The 13,066-nt window shown below is 67.5% G+C and overlaps 1 protein-coding gene across 5 annotated transcripts in view; it reads right to left on the reverse strand.

Annotated features, from left to right (window-relative positions):
• The window catches only part of CXXC5 (CXXC finger protein 5), a 39,323-nt gene extending 30,676 nt beyond the window's left edge, over window positions 1-8,647 (reverse strand). For 4 of the 5 annotated variants that reach the window (XR_014572191.1, XR_014572192.1, XM_083798115.1 and 1 more), the window contains exon 1: window positions 8,512-8,647. The gene's annotated coding sequence lies outside the window, so the exon portion shown is untranslated. Of the gene's footprint in view, window positions 1-8,258; window positions 8,389-8,511 lie in introns of those variants that run through there. The other variant, XM_083798114.1, reaches the window with a different exon arrangement.
• Between the last annotated feature and the right edge of the window lie 4,419 nt (window positions 8,648-13,066).

Consider the following 13,066-nt stretch of genomic DNA (forward strand, 5'->3'; position numbering starts at 1 on the left):
ACCTCCCCGTGCTGCTGCCCCGAGGTGACACACAGCCCCCTCCCCAGCACCTCTGCTCCGCTGCCTTCCCCCCACCCCGGCGAGGCAGGGCCCAGACAGATTGCAAAACCCCACCGGTGACACTTTCTGCAGGGCCCCTGTGCCCCAGCTGCCCTTGTCCCCCCCTGCCCCCCACCTCCCGGGTCACTTCCCCTGCCTGTGGGAGGAAAAGCGTCCTCCCTGCATCCTCTTTCTGGACAAGCAGTGATTTAATTAACAGTTTCAGAAAGGGGCAAGCGCGCCGCACAAACCCAAACCAATCTTTCGGCAGCCGCACAACGCGGGCGCATGACGGGAGCCCACCGAGGCGAGCAGGGGCGCCTCGATTCAGCCGCGCGCCAAAGGCTCCTCGCAGGGCCAGGAGGTGCGAGGCCCACGCTAGCTGCTCTTGGGGCTCCCGGGGGCACCCGGTGGACTCCCCAGGCCAGCTGCTCCCCACGTGGCCAGCACCCCCGTCCCCCACCCCGCCGCTCTGTGCCACCCTGTGCCAAGGGGCGCTGGGCCGGCAGCAGCACCCAAGCACACCCAAACCTCCTGCCCTGCGCTGGGCCTCTGCTCCGCGGCCTCATCGCCGCCGCCCAGCCTGGTGGGTGGAGGACGAGGCTCGGCCCTGCCTGAGGCTGCCACGGTGCTGCTCAGAGCCCCCCTCCCCGGGACACCTCCCCAGGCAGGTGAGCCAGCAGCCCTGCTCGCCCCGCCGTGTCCTTCCCGGCCCTTCCACCACGCTGGAGCGCTGCAGGGGACCTGGGCGCGTGCCAGGGCTGTGGGCAGCAGGGACGTCCTGGTCCCCATTGTTGGTACACGCTCGTCGCACGCCCACGCGGCAAAGGATGCTCACGGAGAGCCGGGTGCTGGCGTGCCTCTGCCCACAGCCTCCGGCACGCCCCGGATCCGACCTGTAAAGCACGCATCGGTCCGGCGGCCCCCCCCGAGCCAGGCACACGCGATGGGCCCCACGGCGATCGGCCCCGCCGGGCCCCGCAGCCTGCCCCATGCCGTGCCCGCGCGCTGCAGCAGCACGGGCACACCGCAGCGGGATGCCCATGGGAGGAGGGAACAGAAGCGGCAGGCTGGAATAGGAGTGTGAAGAAACGCCTCTTGCGTGCTCTGTCCGGAGCCAGCGAACGAGGCCATATTTGAAATGCTTCGCATACCTCCGGTCATCAGATTAGCGAGATGAAGAAGGTAAAGCAGAGGGCAAGACGAGCACTCCCCAGAGTCAGCGATCCTCGGCCGCTCGCTCGCAGAGGTTACAGAAACTGGGGGAAAAGTCTCCGGCAACGGCACGGGGGAGCCAGGCACGGCAGGGGGACGGGGGGGCAGCGGGGCCAGCAGCAGAGGTGACAGCGCTGGTGGCACAGAGCGGCGGGGGGGGGGACACCACCGTGCCAGGTCCCAGCTGGCAGGCGGCACAGAGCAGCACAGCCGAAGGAGGATGGGGTGTACGGGGGCAAGAGGGCGGCGCGGGCAAGGGCTCTGCCTGCCGGGGGCTGCTGAAGCCGGAGAGGAGACAAGACCACACGCAACCCCCACGCGACACCTGAGGGCACAGCTCTAGCACTCTCCCTTGCCGTGGACTCAAATCTCCACCAGAGCAGAAAGAGAGAGTCCCGCACCGCCGTGGGAAGCTCCCATGGGCCTGCTCCACGTTTTGCACCGCTGTCAGAGGGTCTCAAGCCCCTCGGTAGCCACCGTCCAGCTCCACAGCCTGCCTCTGACCAGCAAGTGGGCTGAGGGATGAAGAGCCTAGAGAGCACGGGGACAGCCTGAGGGACACTCAGCCCCCGTGGGCGGTGGAAGCGAGAGCCGATGTTTAGGATCAGGCAGAGGCACAGCCTTTGAGATGCTCAAGTGACAGGCTCCGGACTCTGGCCTGCAAACAGCTTTTCTCATGGAGTTCTGAGGAAGAGAAAGAGGCACAAAAGCCACAAGAGCAGGTCCCAGCAAAAACAAGTGAGAATTAATGACCCCAAGACCCACAGGATGCCAAGAGACCACCTGGGGTCAGAATGGATGGAGCTGTGTTGCTCATTTGGGCACAGACGAACTCTCGAAAGGAAGACTGTGGGAGATGGATATTGCCCAGACATCTCTACAAAGAGCTGGAGTGGAGACAAGAACTCAAGGCGGGACTGCAAAGGCAAAAATGAGACATCCATCACGTCCTGGTGCTGGGCGAGACCAGGGCTGCCCTCACACAGCAGGCAGACGCCAGGAAATCAAGAGATGACCAAAGGCAGCAGAGGCAAAGGAAGCTGGAGGCGAACACCCCCAGCCTCATGCTACTGAAGCACAAATCCACACCTTGCTCAGGCCTGATCCATCCCCAGAACACAGACAGTGCCGAGCAAACTCACACCAGCATGGAATGGGTCTTATGGGCCCCACTCTGCCTGGCGGCCACAGCTGCCCCGTGTGCCCTGAGCCCCGCTGCCACGCCGAGAGCAGCACAGCGCAGCGCAGAGCGCGGCGGCAGCTTGCTGGGCCAGGACAGCGCCTTCTCCTGGGCCTTGGCTCCAACGTGGCTGCAGGGCAGGCGAGGAGCTGCTCCTGGAGCCCCTCCCGGTACCTGCAGGACCCAGTGCCACAAAGGTGACTGTCAGGCCCTCGGAATGAACCTGATCTAGCAGCCCAGAAGTGAAAGACCATGTTTACGACGCAGCGCAGGGCATAGTTATCACCCACACCAGGCTCCCATTGAAGACCTGTGTTGTGCCTTTGATGAGGGAGAGAGCCAACGACCCAAGCCCTTCCCCAGCTCTCACCTCTCCGAGCTGGGGCACCAAGCGCATCCCGCTTGGGAAGTCAGGAGATGGGATTTCCTTTCTTTGCCATCAGTTGTAGGGACAAGGCCAACATGAACCGTCCCATGGCTGGGCCAGCTCTCCACAGACATCACTCTGTGAAGGTCTGCATCCTGCCAGCACAAAGGATGCCCAAGTTAGGCTATGAAAGATCCTCTGGTACAAGCGATACCATTGGAGCAAGAGGAAACAGAGCCAGACCCTCAAATCCCAAGGCAAGAGCATGGATTGCAAGCCAAGCCTTGTAACGTGGATCCAGCAGGGCCATTATCCACATCCCTTTCCCATTCCATAACCTCACCCCTGGGTGGGTGCCCCCAGGGCTGGTCCTGCACAGAGGATGGGGCCGGTGACACCTCGCTGGAGGAGCGGGACAGGAGAGGCCACCAAGCAGATGGCTGAGCCCCTCGAGGGAGGCGCGTCAGCCCATGCCAGCGGGCAGAAGCACGCCAGGGACACCAGCAGCGGGAGCCTGCGGGGCAGTGCCGGCTGCTGGTCCGCGGTGTGCCGGGCTGGGACCCAGCCGGCAGCAGCCAGGGCGGCAGAGCCAGCGGGGGGCCCGCACGCACCGAGCGCGGCCGCCGAGCATGCCCGGCAGACAACGGCATTCGAGCAGGGGCCCGGTGCATGCACAGAGCCCAGCACTCCTACAAAACACAGGGATTCTCCCGCCTTTATTCTGCCTATTGAAAAACTTGTGACCTTAAAAATCCTTTTATTCATATAATAACAGGCTGCCACCCGTGCACGGTAATGAGTGTCATCCCAGGCTGTGCGGGGCCCTCCACCTGCTTCCAAGCCATCAGGAAAGATAAGCCAGGATGAAACCACCCCAACCACAGCACCGCAGCACATCCCGAGCTCTGTGGCATCTCAAAAGGAGGGAGCATGGGGCACAGCGATGACCTGCTCTGTAGCACATCCGCACCACAGATGCTGATGGACATGAACTCCATCTTCAACTCTGTCTTCGGACACCTGAGGCCCACTGGCCAGGGTGAAACACATGTATTTGGGGCTGGGTCACCCCGTCCAGCTGCCTGACTCTCTCTGCAGCTCTCCCAGGGCCCACGCCTGACCTCTCTCCTTCTGCCCCTCCTGCCCCACAGCTGCCCCTTCGCACCCCTCCCCACCCATTACAGCCCAGCCTGTGTCAACCCGCACCTGGCGCGCTCTGCCCTCTGCACAGGGCACAGCCGGACGTGCGTCCCCAGGAGAACAGCTCCAGCACTCCCCAGCCCGGGGTGACACCAGGCCACCTCCCACGCCCAAGGGCACGCATGGCGAGCGCTTGGGGCAGAGCCCTGCACCTGGTGCAGCAAACAGCACAGGACACGAGGGGCAGCTGGGACCACCCCTGGCCAGGGCGTTGAGGAGCCCCTGAATGGCCCCCACGTTCCCAGGAGTCAAAGTTGAGTCAGGGGAAAAGGAAAAGAAAAAAAAAAAAAAAACCTTTGAGTGCAATATTTTAGTTGAGCAACAGAGCATGAGTAAAGGACGGAGGCTTTTCGTGGTCTGGTGAGTTTAAGCTATGAGCTGAAAGTTTAACTATTAATACACTTAATCAAGAGGTTGTTCCTATACCCAGGGTTTAGGAAAACAAACGTGCCACCGGGGCAAGAGAGGAGCAGCAGCGGTGGGAGACGGGGCTGGAGCAGCCCAGCATGGCCCCGCTGAAAAGCTCCCTGGGGGTGCCTGTGCGGAGGGGGCCGCAGGCCTGGGACAAGCGGGGCCGGATCCGGCCCCAGCAGCACCCGCCCAGCCGCGGCTGCTCCACGCAGGACGGCAGGCAGGCAGCCAGGACAGGGCAGCCCGCACCGGTGAGCAGCAAGGAACCCGGGGCTGCCCACGAGCAGAAGGCGCCGGAGCCGCGAGGGCAGCACACGGTGGCTGCGAGGAACGGGAGCCCCAGATCCAGTCCCCTTCACAGCCATCTCCCTCCTGCCCCCAAAACAGGAGCTGTGGTGGGAGGGAGCGGGAGCGGACACGTCTGGGGAGGGAACGCTGACGGAAGTTGTGCAACGTCCCCGTGCCCCAGGACAACAGCGAGCAGCACCTGCGCTGCCCGCACCTGCCCATGCTCAGCCCAGACGGTGCTGAGCCAGACCGGGCCCGAACACAGCCTCGGGGCCAGGTGGGCACCGGGCACATCCCTGCCCCTCACGCCACACCCGCACCCCTTCGGCCCCGCTGAATCTCCCCGGCCACCTCCTTTGTTAGGGAGGCTGAATTTCGGAGCACGGCACCCACGAACCCCTCCTCCGCTGACCCACTTCACGCCTTGGGGAGCAGCGGGGGGACCCGAGCCCCCCAGCTGGGCAAGCACAATGGGATGCCCACGGCAGCACCACACTCGCTCACCACACTCGCCCTGCCACAAAATCCACGTCAAGGACGACTCGGCTCAACGCCTCAGACACCTCCTGCGTTTTCCCCACCGAGGCGGTGTAACTCCTCTGGCAGCGGGGGGAAGCCATGCGAGGCACTCACAACGCAGCCCCAAGGCCTTCACCGAGCCACGGCGTCAAGCCACGAGCGCCTTGCCAGCGCCAGCCAGCTGGGACAGAGCCCCCAGACCCCCTCAAGCAAAGAGGAGAAGCCCCCCCGTTGCCCCGCTCTGCCCGCCGCCGGACGGCCCTGCGGCTCCAGCACCCGCCACGGGAGGCCGGGACGAAGTTGTGCGCGCGGCCGGCAGGCCCTTTGTTACTTTGCTTTTGTTGTCACCCGCCGGCGCGTCCCCCCCCACGCCCGCCCCGAGGTCAGGGCACGGCAGCTGCCGGCCCTCCCCGCGCCACCCAGCGCCAGCCCCGTGTCCCCAGCGCACCGGTGGGGCACGGCTGGCAGGGGACGCAGCGGCCGCTGCTCGTGGTGTGGCGGAGGCCAGCAGGAGCCCCGGGCTCATGCCATACAGTGCCACGACGCGCTTGAATCCGGTGCTGTGGCAGGAGCTCTTGGCCACCCAGCTTTGGGCTTCCCGCTGTGTTTTGCCTTTCCTCGGGCGTGCGGGTTTTATTTGGCTGCCAGGGAGGGCAAGTCATTCGGGCGAGAAATTTTAAAAAGAGGGTTCCGACAGACTGAGGAGCGGATGGGGAAGGGCTCCCACGCCTGCCAACCCGGCCCTGCGAGGAGAGCCAGCCCTGCCCTCCTGCTGACCAGCACCCCGGAGGCGAGCACCTCGGCCTGCCCCGCTCGCCCCCCGCCAGCCCCGCTGCCCCCAGCTCCTTGCCAAGAAGCAGCGGCAGCGAGGCTGGGGCAGGGAGCGCGGCCGGGGCTGGCAGGGAAGGCCCCGAGACCCCCGGGCACCACTGGGGCCCAAGGGGACGGCGCTGGGGACGCTGCTGGCGGCTGTGTTTGGCACCCCCCAGCCACGAGGCGCCGTGCCGGGGACCCGCGACACCCCGGCGGCAGGCCCGCGGCTGCCTGAGCAAGGCCCAGGTGCAGCCGGGGCTGTCGGCCGCGACGCGCTGGGGCCGGAGGAGCGGACAAAGCCGCCACAAAGGGGCTGCTGACACAGCAGGGCCCGCTTCCCGAGAAGCAAAACTTCCGCCACGCAGGGCGGGAGGCACGGCCCCAGGTACCCGCGGCAGGCCGGACAGCACCCCCGGGGGGGCACGGCGACCGCAGCCCCCGCCTGCCTGGGGCCGCCTGGGCACGTGAGCCCCGGCGGCTGCGAGGGAGCTGACCCGGGAGTAAAGGTTGCCAGGCCAGGGTCAGGCCCGGCGCGGCGCGGCACACATGTGATCCGTTATCGCAGGATGTGTGCGCAGCTTTGTTTATGTGCGGGACGCCGGGCGGGAGGGCTGCTCCCCCCCTGCCCTCTTCTCCCGATCAATCATTTGAGCAAAGAATGAAACGACCCAAACCAAACAAGGGCCTGCAATAAGAAGGACATCTCGGATGGCAGGATACGACCTCGCTGCGAGGAAAAAAAATAGTAATAATAAAAATAAAAGGGGGGGGAAAAAAAAAAAAAAAGCAGCAGTTCACCCGTGGGGCCTGCCTGGCTCCGACTCAGCGGAGTTTCGTACAATAATCACAACATTCAGTCATCATTCACAAAATCCACTATCGCTTTACAGCTGGCAGCACCCGCTCTGGATGCGTATTAGATATATTACACATTGTACACTGCGATTCGTCTGCTTCCATTTAATCTTTTATTCTTAGTGTATGTTCAGTGCCCTCACATCAAACACAGGGGGAGCGGAGCTTTATGAATTGCATATTACAGATCCGGCAGCGAAGTGGGAAAAAAAAAAAAAAAAAAAAAAAAGAAATTTACTTTGCGAGGGGAGAAAAAAAAAAAAAAAACTTCGGTTACTTGTTACACGCGGCTCCGCCGCACCGCGCGGCACCGCTCCCACGGCCGCCCCGCAGCCGTCGCCGCCGGGCAGCCGCGCTGCCTCCGCCGCCGAGCCGACACCAGCCCCCGGCGGACCGGAGCCGGCTGCGGGGAGGGCAAAAGCGGCCGGGAGCCGAGCGCGGAGGGGCCGTCGCCGCCCCCCCCACCCCGGTGCCCACCCCCCCGGTAGCACACCCCCCCCCCCCCCCCCGCGCCCTCGCCCCCGCCGCGGGGGGACCCCGAGCGCCGCCGCGGCTGGGTCCCGGCGCCCCGCGGGTGGCAGCGGCCGGCCCCGCTCGGTGCCCAGCGCCCGGCCCCCGCCGCCCGGCCCCGCCGCCTACCCCCGGCGCGGGCGGACGGCGCCGCGGCCCCGAGCCGGCGCGGCGCTAGCGGGCGCCCCGCTGCCCGCCGCCCCCGCCGCCCCCGGCCGGCCCCGCCGCCGCCACCATTGTCACCCGGGAAACCACCGGCGGCCGCGCCGGGCACGCCGCGGCGGCGATGCTTGCGGCGGCCTGGGGCGGCGGGGAGGGCTCGCCACCTCCCCCCCCCCTCCGGCCTCTTCCTCCTCCTCCTCCTCCTCCTCGTCCTCCGCCCCCGCTCCCACCCCCGGCCCCGTCTCCGGCGGCCTCGCCGCCAGCCGGCACCGGGCAGCGCCGCCCGGTAGCGCATCCCGGGCGGGCGGGGAAGGGGGGGGAGGGGGGGCAGGCTCGGCCGCGCCGGCAAAAACTTTGCTCGTTACGAGGCGGCCGCCGGCAGCCCGGGGAGGCGGCGGGGCCGCCCGGGCGCCGCTCGAGCAGCAGCGGCCGCCGCCACCGGCGGGCCCCGGGGCGGGCAGGCGGGCAGGCGGCCAGCTCCGCGCCCCGCCGCCGCCACCGCCGCCTGGACGGGCGGAGCGGCACCGAGCGGCGCGGAGCGGTGCGGAGCGGTGCGGAGCGAGGCGCAGCAGCCGCGCCGCCCCCGGCCCCGCCGCCCCGCTTCCCCCGCCGCCCCCCGCCAAACTTTTTTCCCGAGACTTTTTCCCCCAACTCCGCCGCCGCCGCCCGCCGGGGCGGCCCCGCGGGGCCGGCACCTACCGGCGGTCCGGGCGCGGGCGCGGGAGCCGCGGCTGGGGCACGGAGCCGCCGCCGCCGCCGCCGCCGCTCCGGGCAGCGCGGCCGGGGCGCGGCGGAGGGGAAGGGGAGGGAGGGGGGGGGTGGGGGGGGGGGGCTGCGGTGGGGCGGCCGGGGCGCGCCGCCGGGGGCTCAGCACCTGCCCGGTGCCGGGGAGGGGGCCCGCCGAGAGGGGAGCCGAGGCGGGCACGGTGCCTCGCCGCCGCCGCACACCCACCTCCACATCGCCGCTCGCTCTGGGAGTGCACAGCCCCCGAAACGCGCTGCACGGCGCTGCCGCGGCCGCTGCCCGCGGCTGCCGGCAAAACCCGGACCGGACCGGACCGCCCCGCGCCGAGCCGCGCCGAGCCGCGCGCGCCCCCCGCCGCCCCACGCGCGCGCCGCCCGCCGCCCCCCGCCCCCGCCCCCCCCCCCCCCCCGGGGCCCGACCCCCCACCCCCCACCCCGGGTCGGCACCGAGCGCTGCCCGCGAGCCGCCCGCCCCCACGGGTGTCCCCGACGCCTGTCTGTGTGTCCCCCCCCTTCCCCCGTGTCCGTGTCCCCCGACCCCCACGGGTGTCGCCCGCAGGTGCCCGCCCCGCGCCCCACCCGCCCCCACGGGTGGCGTCGCCACGTCCCGTCCCCCCCCCACCACGTCCTGCCGACCCCCGTGGGGTGTCGCTGGGCTGTGCCCCCCCCCCCCGTCCCACCGACCCTCAGGCGTGTGGCCGAGTGCCCCCCGCGTCCCGCCCGCCCCCACGGGTGTCACTGCCGAGGGACACCCGCTGCGTCCCGCTGACCCCTGGGGGTGTCCTTGTGCTCCGAGCCCCCACGCGTGGCCCCCACATCCCCCCCCCCCGTCTGCTCCCATGGGGTGTCACTGCTGTGTGCCTCCCGTGTCCCGTCTGTCCCCAGCAGTGTCACCGCGGCGTGCCCCCCACGGGCCGTGCCCCCCATGTCCCGTCCCCCCCCATGGTGTCACCCCACTGTGACCCCTGGTGTCCCCTGTGTCCCATCCACACCTGGGGGGTGTCACCGCGCTGTGACCCCCACGGCCCGCCCTACCCACGCGGAGTGTCACACCGCTGTGCCACCTGCCCCACGGGTGTCCCCACGGTGTGTCCCCCACGGCCCACCCGCACCCCTGCGATGTCACCCTGGCATGCTACCCCCAGCCCCACCTGCCCCAAGGGTGTCCCCCCACCGCGCTCCCCCACGTCTCATTCGCCGTCCTACCCCTCTGCCTGCCCTGTCCCCCCATCCGTCCCCACGGGTGTCACCCCCCCCCGTGCCGCCACCGCCCCAGGGTGCTCCCCTGTCCCCCACCCCGTGACGTTTCGCCTCGGCGCGTGCCCCATCCCACCGCCCCCCAGCTGGCACAGGGCAGGCGGGCGAGGCCACCCCTTCGGTCTGAGCGCCCCCAACACCTCTGCTGCTGGCAGGGACGGTGCTTGGGTCCCCCAGCCCAGCGCCCCCAAGGCTGCCGCCACCCCCCAGCCCGCGGGGGCGAGGGACTGGGACACCCCGCTCCCCCCCGCAGCATGTCGGCCATCCCTGGGGGGCACCGGGCCCCCCGGTCTCACTGATACCCCCAGCGCAGTCACCGCTGGCCACGCTTCAGAAATTCCCCTGAACGCACGGCATCGAGGCTTCAGAAATGATGCCTCACCTCGAGGGAGGGGACGAACACCTCCCCGGTTTGGACCCTGCTGAGAAGTTTTCTGCAAAACTTTTTTTTTGCATCATTTTTCTTTCCCCTGGCACGGTGGAGCTGGCTGCAGGATGCGTCCCCGCTCCGCTCGAGCGAGGCTGAGTACCAAGCCTCCGCTAAAACGCACGCAGCCCAGAGTTTGGGGGATTTCTTTCCCAGTTTTGAGTGGTGGGAAATGAAAAATTGGAGCTAAAAATTCATTAAAACTCGCTCTTCAGCAGAGAGCACTGCAGCTTTCCAGGGACAAACAGCAACAAGCCCTCGGTCCTGCAGCCTTTTTGGTTGCCAGCAAATATCCAAAACCTTCCAAAAGAAAACACTGACAAAAATGAAACTCGTTTTTGTTGCCGTTGATTTTTTTTTTCACAGGAATACAAAATCACTTCCCACCCTGCCTGAGTCTTTAAATGAAACAAAAATGTAGACGGTGCAACGAGGGGGTGCGGGGGGTAGGAACCATAACGTGAAAGCGCTGTGAATGCGTTGTTTGTATTTGATACACGTCTTGTTAATTATGCAAGTTTCACATATTTAGCAACTGGGATTTTCAAATGCGGTTGCTGCTGGTGTGACGATGCTCTCGCTTCCCCACGAGTGCCTCGAGCCCCGCACGGGCACTTCCAAAAAATAAAAAATAAAAAAATCTCTCTTCTCCAGTGCTGCAGCGGGGACAGCAGGCGCTGTGGGGGCGAGTGTGGCTGTGGGGCCAGCCCCACGGCTGAAGGACCCCACGAGGGACCATTGCCACCCGTCCCACTCCTCACCCCGGTCCTTGCGCAGGCGGCCAGACTCGCCCGTGCCTCAGTTCTCACACGAGGCTTGTGGATGCTGGTGGCACTGGTGGCACTGGTGGCACAGGAGAGGGACAGGTCCCCCCTGCCCGCACCCTGAGCAGTGACCTACGAAGCCCGTAGGAGCCCACAGCCACCTAGCGGGTGGACTCATCGCCATGAGTCCACCCACTACGCTGCCACGGGCTTCGTGGGGCTCCAGTGCATTTCTTTTGCCCTTTTTTCCCCATTTTTACGGACCTGGGTTTGTCCTAACCTACCAGTGCCGCCATGGAGCCGACTTCCCCCTCGCAAAGGCAGGGTGGTGGCAGGGCCCGCAGCAGCTGCGCCTGGGTTTTGCACACACCGTAGCATGATCTCACTCTCGGCTTATTTGGAAAGCTCGAGTCGATGGGAAGTACCTGTGCTGAGGGCTGAAGTCATTCCAAGCATGCTGGGCTGCCTAACGGCGCTTGGTGCCCGTGGGATGCGGTGGGGGAGCCCAGCCCACCGGGACCAGCCCTGAGAGGGGAAACTGAGGCACGGAGCCGAGTCGTGAGCTGCTCAGCACCACGCAGGAAGCAGGGAGCAAAGCCGGGGCTGCAGCCCGGCGACCCCCCCCCGGGCTCCTGAGCATCCCTGGCGCTGGTACCCACTGCCCCACATCCTGCTGCGAGAGCACGGGACGTGCTAGGCGGGTCCTGAGCGCCAGCGGCTGCTCCCCGTGCAACCCCGTTAAATCCACGTGGACCTGCCTTTGCTCTGGAGAAATTCCCGGCCTTCCTGTACAGCAGAAAGGAGGCCGGGACGCTGAGCCCCGGGCACAGGCGGCCCCTGGGCCTCCTCCCTGCCCCAGGACCTTCTCCCGCAGCCTGCCGGGGGCGGTGGGAGCGGTGACCCCCGGGGCTGCGGGACAGAGGGCAAGGAGGGGGGTGGGGAGCACAGGGGCTGGGGAGGGAAGGTGAGGAGCGTGGGGGTGGGGGCCGAGGGGGGTGGGGTGGGAGCTGAGGGGGATGGGGCTGGAGGGCAGAGAGGACGGGGATGGAGGGCGCACGGGTGAGGGTGGCGATGAAAGCGGACGGGGGCCGGAGGATGAGGGGACAGGGCGGAAAGCAGGCGTGCAAGCAGCAGCGCTGCCTCCAGCCCGTGTGTGCCAGAAGCGGTGCCAAACCCTGCCCCGCCACGCAGGGCACGTGGCTCCCGCAGCGAGGCCCTGTGCTGTCTCCTCTCCCCGGCTGCTGAGCAAATCCAGGACCTCTGCGCGGCTCCAGGCGGAGGCCCGGGGCCGGGCAGCCGCAGCATTGCTGGCATAACAGCGGGGAGCCGAGGCCGGCACCCGAGCGCTGCAGACGGAGCCGGGCGGGCGGCGGGCCAGCGGCCAGGCAGGGAGGTGACGGCGGGGTCCGCGCAGGTACAGCGGCCCCGGGATGCCAGCGGGATGCGGGGCTCCGTGGGACAGCGGCTGGAGGGCTGCCAAGGCTGCGTGAGAAGATGCGTCCCAACAACCTCCTGCGCACAAGCGCGTTCCAAAAAAAACCCAACCCGAAAACCCTGAGCCCAGCCGCTGTGATCCAAGTGGGTTACAGAGCTGGCACCCGCTCACCACCTCCTCCGTGCCACGACCCAGCACGGATGCAGGGCTGCAGGGACCCAAATCCGGACAGACGCGAACGTCAGCGCCTCTCCGTGAGCCCCTTGGCAACACCCCTGAGGTGGGGGCCTGGATTCCCCCAGCCGCCGACGCCTGTTGAGATGGGTTCCTGCTGGAAAGCACCCAGCACCAGGGCGCTCAGGAGGGTGCAGTGCTGCGAAGCTGCTCTGGATGCAGCGCTGGGGGAGCCCCCACCCCAGCTGGCTGCTGCAAGCCCGGCATCTTTGGAGAAAGCAGCTTGCTCCTTGGTGCCGCAGGAAAATGGGGCGGCAAGCGGCAGGCGGGCTCTGGGTGTTAACCTGCCGGTCGGAGTGAGCCCCTCCATGCCCAGCCCTGCAGAGGCACCCCCTGGCCCCCAGCCCAGAGGCCCCCCCCAGGCCAGCACCGGCTTTCAGGGCGCAGAAGCTTCAGGCCCCAAGAGCTGCATGCCCGGAGCAGCACGTAGCCCTCGGCCAGCCGCGCCACGCATTAATTGAGGCTCTGTCTGTGTTAATTTTTAACCCCAGCTGTCTCCCACATGGCGGGCACTCGCCGCAGTGGCTCGTCCTGGCCCCTGCTCCCAGGGACGTGCTGGGTCCGGCCACCCCATCCCGGAAAGGGCCAGGGGGGGGGACGAGCTCCTGCGGCATGGCCCTGGCCGGATCTTCCCCCCCCCCCCTCC

Source organism: Anser anser, assembly GCF_964211835.1.
Source record: "Anser anser genome assembly, chromosome: 14".
In the NCBI taxonomy this organism is placed as follows: Eukaryota; Metazoa; Chordata; class Aves; order Anseriformes; family Anatidae; genus Anser; species Anser anser.